The sequence below is a fragment of the Eleutherodactylus coqui genome, chromosome 1 (assembly GCF_035609145.1).
Source record: "Eleutherodactylus coqui strain aEleCoq1 chromosome 1, aEleCoq1.hap1, whole genome shotgun sequence".
Taxonomy (NCBI): Eukaryota; Metazoa; Chordata; class Amphibia; order Anura; family Eleutherodactylidae; genus Eleutherodactylus; species Eleutherodactylus coqui.
The window spans coordinates 344,164,614-344,174,392 of record NC_089837.1 but is presented as its reverse complement, the minus strand read 5'-3'; positions in this window follow the sequence as shown (position 1 = coordinate 344,174,392).

The following is a 9,779-nucleotide window of genomic DNA, read 5'->3' as shown; positions in this document are numbered from 1 at the left end:
TTTGCCACCATACACTGTGCCGGCAGCTGACTGGTAACACAGAGCGGAGAAAAAAATTAGTGCTTTCTTGGCGTGCACTTGGAGGCTGACAGCGCTTACTTTACGCTAACTGCACTCAGCAAAAAATGTAACAGAAGGCTGAACGCAGGCCTTGCTGTGGAATGCTGAGGTACTACAACTCCCAGCAACCACGGAGTTAAATGCACAGGTAGCCCTAAGAAGGACCGTTGGGATTGCTGTAGACAGGATTCCACACTACCACTGTCCCTGCCTCACCAATACTTCCCCTATACGACGTAGTACAGACTGCAGCCTGAGAACGCTATAGCTGTAATGGGGCTGCACGTCCTATATACAAAAAAAAAAGTGAAAAACTGCTCCAAGCAGCCACAACAGTAGTGCACTAGGTGAGCTGTGGCCCTAATAAGGCCCGTTGGGGTTCTTGCAGACGCTAACACTCTCCCTATAGCAGCAGCAGGACTGTCACTAATCTCTGCCAGCCTGTGTCTGTGGCGAGCAGCGGGTGGGGCTGCCTTATATACTCGGCGGTCACTTGATCTCGCCAGCCACTCACTGAAGGGGGGTGGCATAGGGCTGGAACGTCACAGGAGGAAGTTGTAATGCCTTCCCTGCATTTCTATTGGCCAGAAAATGGCGCAAATTTTTCAGGGAAGTAAATGTTATTGACTCGAGTATCGTGTGGTACTCGCCTCTAGTAACGAGCATCTCGAGTATCCTAATACTCGAACAAGCATCAAGCGCGGATGAGTATGCTCGCTCATCTCTAGTCATCACCCATCCATCAATCAGAGAATACATTTGCTTTCTGATTGTCACATATGAAGGTCTTTTCTATTCCATAAAAGGAATGAAAAGCTCATCTAAGTACTCCTCCATGCCATTTAATGACTTCAGCATCTAAATGTCTTTGGTGTTACCACATCTGTAACAATCGGTAATATGAAATATTACATTTAGCCAGCAATGCAAATTCTGTAGAAAGAAGGAAAATGCCAAAATAGCAGTCTTCTGTTCATCTTGTTTGCCCAAAACAGGAATAAAAAATAATAAAAACGCTTGAAATAATACCATTAAAAGTCATCTTGCAAAAAAAAAGCCTTCATAAACTTTTGTCCATGGAAAAATAAAAATGTTCTGGCCTTGGAAAGTGATGACGCACAGAAAGTCCTTTTGAGCAATAAATGTTTGATTACATTGTGTAAAAGTAGTCGAATTTAAGATAAATTTGATTTTAATGCCATTGTATTGACCCGTAGAATAGAGGAAAGTTAACATTTATATCACATGGCAAACAGCATAAACATAAATCCTTATAAACACAGGTGAAATAACTTTCTTTCTATTGTCCCTGAGCAAAAAATGTATAAAAGTTATTCAACATATGATATTTACACAAAATTGGTTTCTATGCCAACTTCTGGAAATCAGTGAGAATCAATAGACTGGCAAGCAAAGTTTGCTGCACAAAATTTTAGGATATTCGGACTGCACCCTTTCCATAGGCCATACCCCCTTTTTTACATGTCACAATCATAATGATCTGTGTGTCATTGTGCAGTTGTTTTTCTCTGTCAGACAGAGCACCGCTGTACGAGAACAGATGCTGGTGGTGTCTTCCATTTGCCATATACCAATTGTAGGAATTACTTTATGTTGTCACTTTCTGCCTATGTAGTGGCCTGCCAGGTCCAAATGCTCAAAGTATTTAAAAGAGCTGTCGTTCTCCTTCATTAAGGAATTGGGAATTCATTCCTTTTGAAATTTTTTTATTGAAGCATTGTCTTTGTCACTATGGAACAAAATGTAGAACACCGGCAGGAAAATGTGAATATTTTTGTAGGTCTTCCTGCTTGTCACCTCCAGTCTTGGATTTTATTAACAATTAAACATACGTACCTTTTTTTGGTATCATCTGCTTGATAAAGGCATCTTGTTGGAGTGCCGAAATGTGTTGTAGTACTTTGTAGTCTTGGACTTTATTAACCCTTTCCAATCCAATGTCGTGCCTGCCCCGACATCATAATTTCCCTCCACAGCTCCCATGTCAGGGCAGGCCCGACACTGCAGTGCAGGAGTGCATCTACACCCGATCGTCAGACACATCGGGTGCTCGTTACTCGAGTCGAACTTTCAGTGATGCTCGAGAGCTTGTTTCGAGTAACGAACTTCATTGAAGTCAATGGGCGACTCGAGCATTTTTGTATATCGCCGATGCTCGCTAAGGTTTTCATTTGTGAAAACCTGGGAAATTCAAGAAAGTGATGGGAACGACAAAAACTACAAAAAATATACTCACCTTGTCCCGGCAGAACGATATTAGCCCATTGAATTCAATGCAGCCGGCAATACAGCCGGCTCCATTGAAAGCAATGGGCTGCCGGTGATCGCGGGATGAATTGTTGGGAAGGGCTTAAATATATAAGCCCTTCCCTGCAATTCATCCAGAAATGTGTAAAAAAAAAATATATATATATACTCACCTTGTCCCGGCAGAACGATGTTAGCCCATTGAATTCAATGGAGCCGGCAATACAGCCGGCTCCATTGAAAGCAATGGGCTGCCGGCCATCGCAGGATGAATTGTCGGCAAGGGCTTAAATATATAAGCCCTTCCCTGCAATTCATCCAGAAATGTGTAAAAATAAAAAATATATATATACTCACCTGGTCCCGGCAGACGGAGTTCAGCGCGGCCGGCGGCAGTCCTCCTGAACCGCTCTGAACAGCTGTGAGTAGTATTCAGCAATCTGGTCCCGCTGAGCCAATGAGAGGGAGCAGTCACTCACCCATTCATAAATTCATGAATGGGTGTGTCAGTGAGATCTGCCTCTGATTGGTCAGGCTGTGACCAATTAGAGGCAGCTCATTCAGCAGGTGGGGATTGTATTGCCGGCTCCATTGAATTCAATGGTCAGTGCTCGTTTAATCGAGACGAGTACCGCGTGGTGCTCGTCTCGAGTAACGAGCATCTCGAACACCCTAATACTGGAACGAGCATCAAGCTCAGACGAGTATGCTCGCTCATCTCTAGTTTTTAACCCTAGATAATCTGCCTTATCCTTTACACATTACATAGCGCTCAGTTAGCGCTACATAATGCACGGAGATTCCGCCCGGCGATCATGTGACCACCGATGTCACCTGACGCCCAGCAGTCACATGAACGCCGAGCCGGGAGCCTGCACCGTGGGGGCGCCGGCTTACCTGTCCTTACCTTTTTTTGGCATCATCTGCTTGCATCCCTATAGTGTTTTATTGACCAGGGCTGCTTGTGAACAGCGCCTTGTTTAATATTTTGTCCTCTATACTACTTAAAGTGAATAGAGAGGTTCTGTTCCTACTATTGTTTTTACTAGACTGTTCTACAGGAGTGCCGAGGAACTTTTGTTTCTTTGTGCACATTTGTGCACTTTTTTGGCTACAGAGCATGCCTTGTCTTCCATACAAGCCAGTGGGTTCCCTCCTGTCCATTGTATGAATGGCCCATGCGGCTGCTGTAAAGCATATCTATAGATGTTGTTAAATGTAGCTCAGAGAAGATGGCGCCCCCTATGGTTATCCATAGATAACAGAATAAAAAAAATTTACAAGTAGAAAATCAAGTCAGATTAGAAAAACGGAAAATGTTTCAGATTTTTAATTAATGAAAAATGTTTTAATGATATAGTCCCTTTAAAGTGGATTGCACGTTTATGGAATACATAGATGTGAGTCTATATAGATGAAGTTAAGTTGCGTGGCAAAAATCGTAATTGCTTTCGCCTGCCTTATTTCCGTGCCATCCATAATAACCTGCCCTTTACTACAAGCCAGAATGTTACGGGTGGTTATGGCTATTCATTCCTGGAATCATATTTAAAATCACTGTCTGATCTGTAATTTGCTGATGTAAGTTAGTTATAATTAACCCCTGTAGCTGAGGTTTACCTTATGTGTTATTACTGTATGTTGGTTATGTTTACATAGGAATATACTGACATTTGGGTACCAACATTTCTTTTCTTTAAGTGACATTTTATTATGAAATGCAAGATTATGCAAGCTTCTTGAAATAAACCAGGATTTTTGGAAAAACTCATGGAAAATTTACTTCTCAATGATTTAATACTGTCTGGTATTTTTGATTGTGGTGTTAAGTGTTTGCGCACAGTGATAATGTGTCTGTTACAAAGCTTTCTTTGTATTAAATTCTTTGAGTTACGATGGCTGAGGGGATCTGTGCAGCTTTCCACTGTCAATGCCAGCAAACCTTTTAAGATTATTTTTTGTTTGTAATCTTGCACAATCCTACCGTATGTTTTGGGCTGTGTAATAAAACATCTATCTATCTATCTATCTATCTCTCTCACATATCTATCTATCTATATATTTTATATATCTATTTAATCTATCTCATCTATCTATCTATATATTTTATCTATCTATCTATCTCACATCTATCTATCTATCTATCTATCTATCTCATATCTATCTATCTATCGCATATCTATCTCACATCTATCTATCTATCTCACATCTATCTATCAATCTATCAATCTATCTATCTATCTATCTCACATCTATCTATCTATCTATCTATCTATCCCATCTATCTATCTATCTATCTATCTATCTATCTATCTATCTATCTATCTATCTATCTATCTATCTATCTATCTATCTATCTATCTCACATCTATCTATCTATCTATCTATCTATCTATCTATCTATCTATCTATCTATCTATCTATCTATCACACTGTCACTGAGGCAGAAGCTAGCTATTACCAAAGTATAATTATCAATTTCCCTGGCTAGACGCTTAAAATGTACATTTTTATTAAATACTAGCTAAAAACAAAAATGGGGATAATAGGGGAATCACCCATTCATGGACAAACACACACAAAAACAACAGAGAGAGGCTAGTGTAATAAACACTGCCCCTTAGGCCTCCCTCACACAGGGCGTTTTGTACAGCGTTTAGCGCTGCCTTTTCAGCCCAGCGCTAAACGCTGTACAACACTCCCATTCATTTCAATGGGGCTGCTCACACAGGGCTAAAAATGCAGCGATGCAAGTTCTATTTTGAGGCGTTTTCAGCCCTGCATCACCCATTAAAGTGAATGGGCAGTGGTTTTAGCACTGCTGAAAACACGGCAACACTTAGTGCCGCGTTTTTGGCAGCGTTAACCGCTCACCGATTTTCGGGGTGAGGGCTTGCAATAGAAGCCCTACCCCGAAAACCAGTCCCAGCTAGGGAGAGGAAAAAAAGAAAGTAATATTCCCCTAGCCGCTGCAGTCCGGGTCGCGGCCGCTGGTCTCTGCCGCTGATCTGGGCTTCCCCTGCATCCACAAGTCTATTGCCGTAGGCCAGGTTTGAGAACCCCGCCTCCAGCAATAGAGTGCTGTGATTGGTTATCGGCACGCTCGATGTCCAATTACAGACCTTCATTGACTGTCTCAGCCAATCAGCGCCGGCAAGCTCTGATTGGCTGAGACAGTCAATGAAGGGCTGTGATTGGGCACCGAGCAAGCGCCAACAACCAATCACAGCACTCTATTGCTGGAGGCGTGGTTCTCAAACCTGGCCTACGGCAATAGACTTGTTAGTGCAGAGGAAGCCCGGATCAGCAGCAGAGAGCACCGACCGTGACCCGGACTGCAGCGGCTAGGTGAGTATTACTTTTTTTTTTCTTTTCAGCATCCTTGGCTGCTGAAACGGGGTGGAATCTGCAGTAAACGCAGCATTGAAAAATGCTGCGTTTCTGCAAACGCCCTGTGTGAGGGAGGCCTTATTCATAATTCGGCGATAGAGCCAATATGCTTTGATGAAAAGATGTGATTGGTAGATTATATTTTAGTTTAATAGTTTAAGAGTATATTTTATTGGGTCTACAGTTCTAGCCCACTAAATGTTGGGCTAGGAGACCCAGATACACCAATGGCACAAATGGTCTTATGTTTATTGGATTCATCTTTGCGCTAATTAGGTCTACAAATCATGCCTGCTGGATATTGCGCTAAAAAGACTCAACTTGGCTGCTAACACTAATGGGCCAACACATTTCAATAGAGGTATGATCTTCAGGGACCTAAATACCCTCATAAAGTGTTAGAGTGACACCCTGATCATAGCTCTTCCCAAAATATAGATGGATATCCTACACCACAGTCAAGAAAGAATGATGTTGGTTAGAACCTGCTCCTTATTAATAGGTACTTCTAAGGGCCCTCCTCTTCTTGTATAGTAGGGTGAGAACCTTGGACCCTATTTATGTTTAGGTACTGAGCTTCCCCAAACCAAATTTAGGGGGGGGGGATACAGACGGGATAGTCTAGCCCTCCACCCCAGCTATATCCTATATCACTAGTCCTATTTCAAACAGGAATGAAGACTCATCTGAAAAAGCTCACTCTCTCCTTGCAGAACAACTTATACATTTTTTTCCAGAAAGAAACTCAATATAGCTCAGTTGCTAAGTCCTAGCATCAGCAAATGTGTTGCTCTCAATGCTGTTTAGAAAAAATATCTGATAGCGCCAAAATAATCAAAGCTAAATAAAATAGAAGAAAAAAAATAACCAACAACCCTCATGGTGGATTATCAGTGCAACTGAGCTCTGCCATTCTGTCTCCTCTTATATCTTCCCAAAGTACAACCTCCTGGGAGTGTATATCCCAAGTGGCCAGTTAATACCGATCTCCATGGTGACGTCACTGCTAACCCCATCCTAGCATGTGATATTCAGATCGCATAAGCTGTTGGCATGGGGACTTACCCCACACCACTTAGTACCTCATCCTCCATTGTCCAATCGATAGCCCACTCTCTTCATTAAAAGATGTCTCGGTATCTGCCAAGATAATGCCTAACCATGGGGGGATTGCTATGGTCCTTGGTAAGCTGTATTTCTTCTATTCTTCCACATACCATCTAAGATTTCCGTAATGGAAAGAAAAGGAGGCCTAACACATCCTAATGAGTCTTACTGGTGTTAGTGCAATTTTCGCTATTCGATATACTGTGGGTGCCATATTAGATAAGAATAATGTACAGGCCTGGAGAGCCTTTCAAAGACCACACGTCTACATCATGTGTCCCAAAAGAGTCCGTCTTTATTTAGGCGGGTAAAAGTTTAAATAAGGTTTCAAATCAGGAAGTTAGGTAATTTAGGATACAGTTACATTATTTTGTGTGCTGATTGGTCATTCTCAGAGGCAGGTATTTGTGAGGTAGCTGTGAGATCATTCACCCGAGAGGAGCTTCCCTTGAGCATGCTCTATTCATTCTTGACTTGTGGTCCGAAGGGAATACTTCCTGTCTCTCTCTTAGAGTCAGCCATTTCCTGTCCCTTTACACAAAGACATTCCTAGATGAGTAGTTTTTTGCTGGTTAGAACCAGTTTGACCAGTTTATGGACACAAAGCACTGCTCCTTCAATTCTTGTGGAGGTGGGGGGGGGCTATGTTCCCCCCCAGAGGATTAGATTAGAGACACAATATAGCATCTTCACAGCTGACAACAGAAAATACAAACAAAATGGCAAACCTCTCAGCCATCTCCCACACTGGGTAGATCAGTGTATGCTATTCTTCCCATGACAGTACTGTGACAAGCTAAAGCTTACTAATAAAGTTGTTAACTTAAACATTTTTTTCTGTGAAAATCATGGAGCAGAAAAATATTCAGGGAAAAAACAATGTAAACACCCCCTTAAACAGGTTTCAGGCATCTTACTGTAAAATAGCCCCCAAAAATATATCTAGCTAGTTTGGCTAGATGACTTTCGCGCACCTGTCTTTTATGAGCTTTTGATGTCTTTAGACAAGTCAGTGATGCATGCTGTGCAGGAGCAGGTCGCACTTTATTAAAAGATGTCCTTGGACAATACAATAAGAAAAAAAGCTTATTATAAAATACTGCTGGTGAACACAGCTAACAATTGCTCATTGTTTGCTTTATATCTAGATGTTTTTTATTTCAGCTAGAACAGGCATAAACATATGTGACAAAACCTTTCAGATCACGCAGTGACTATTTCTGCTATTGTTCATTGAATATATATAATGCACATCAAGAATATAGAAAGTAAATATTTCTTATGGATGATTAAAAAATATAAATACACAGTAGAAAATGTTTCACAATCGGAAAAACAATTCAAGTATTACTAAATAAGGGCTGTGTGTCTCTGGGTGAAAGCTGAATGCCGTAGCGAAGAAAAACAAACTCTCAAAAGTTTTTAACAAGATAAAAAAGAAGTTAGAAATGAGCCTGCATAAAAACTATATTTTGCTCTAAATGAATAATGTGTGCTCTAGCATATGTTTACGGGAGGAAACGGAGGCCGCTATCCCAGGTAGGAAAAACTGCAGGCAGCAAGATTAATAAACAGATCTTGTATACTTCCTTTGGGAAAGCACTATCTGCAGTGAATCTCCAGAGCTGCTCCTAGTTGTTTCTCCTGACAGAGGTTTAAATATGACAATGGGAAACAGTCAGTGTATCAGACAGCACTGTTGCCTGAACAAGCCTCTTCGACATAAAAACTTCACAGGAGAGGTACCAGGTGTCCTATAATTGTCCTGCTAACAGTACAACTCGATCTGCCGCCTGTATTTATCACTATTACATTTAACCCCACAGTGGGAGCAACACCAATAACTTTTTATGTTGACTCAAGAGTTTCTAATAGCTTGTATAATGTATGAGGGAGAGGGCAGGGGCCTTGTAGACGTCCCAATGAGTACCAAGCTACAAAAATTTTGCCTGATTTTCTAGCTGAAATCACCTGTCATGGTGCCACTGGTGCTGTTTTTTTTTTCTAAGTCTCAAGATCTAGTCAGGGGTAACATCTCCAGATCATGTGGTGTACCTGCTGCCATATATGTGTTTAAGTCTGTCCTGGTCATCAAAGGTTAAACATCTCCCTGCTTGTATTTAGCTGAAGGACTGGGTAGTGATTGACAGTCCAGCCAGCTAATCATAAATCTAATTATAGTTGTTTAGCTGATTGGCTGACTGGGTTGACTGACAGTCCAGTCAGCAAGTTAGTAACATTCTTATACTTCTTGTATCCTGGCCCCCATAGCATACCTGGCAGCTGTCAGTCCCGTACTCTTGGCATACCTGCCTGTTGTGTACTTGCGGCTTATCTGTCTGTTGCCAGTTGTCAGATTGTTTGTTAGTGTTCTACATCCAGTCCTTCCATAGTTCAGTTCCTCGCTTACTCTCTAACTTTAGACCTTGCCTTGTACAAGTAGCGGGTTCTTTCTTTTCAGGACAGGTGCTCCGCTTTGAAGCAGGTCCAGTTGAAGGGGTTGTCTCGCGGCAGCAAGTGGGGTTATACACTTCTGTATGGCCATATTAATGCACTTTGTAATGTACATCGTGCATTAAATATGAGCCATACAGAAGTTATTCACTTACCTTCCCTGCGCTGGCGTCCCCGTCTCCATGGCTCCGGCTAACTTCAGCGTCTAATCGCCTGATTAGACGCGCTTGCGCAGAAGGGTCTTCTGCCTTCGGCTCGGTCTGGCACGAGCGGCGTTTTGGCTCCGCCCCCTTCTACGCATCATTGCATAGCTCCGCCCCACCACGTGTGCCGATTCCAGTCTCCTGATTGGCTGGAATCGGCACACGTGATGGGGCGGAGCTACGCCATGACGCGTAGAAGGGGGCGGAGCCAGAACGCCGCTGCTGCCGGAAAGTCCTGCCCAGACTATAATATCCTGCTTCCTCTAATTTTATCTGTCTCGGTTAGATGTGACACAA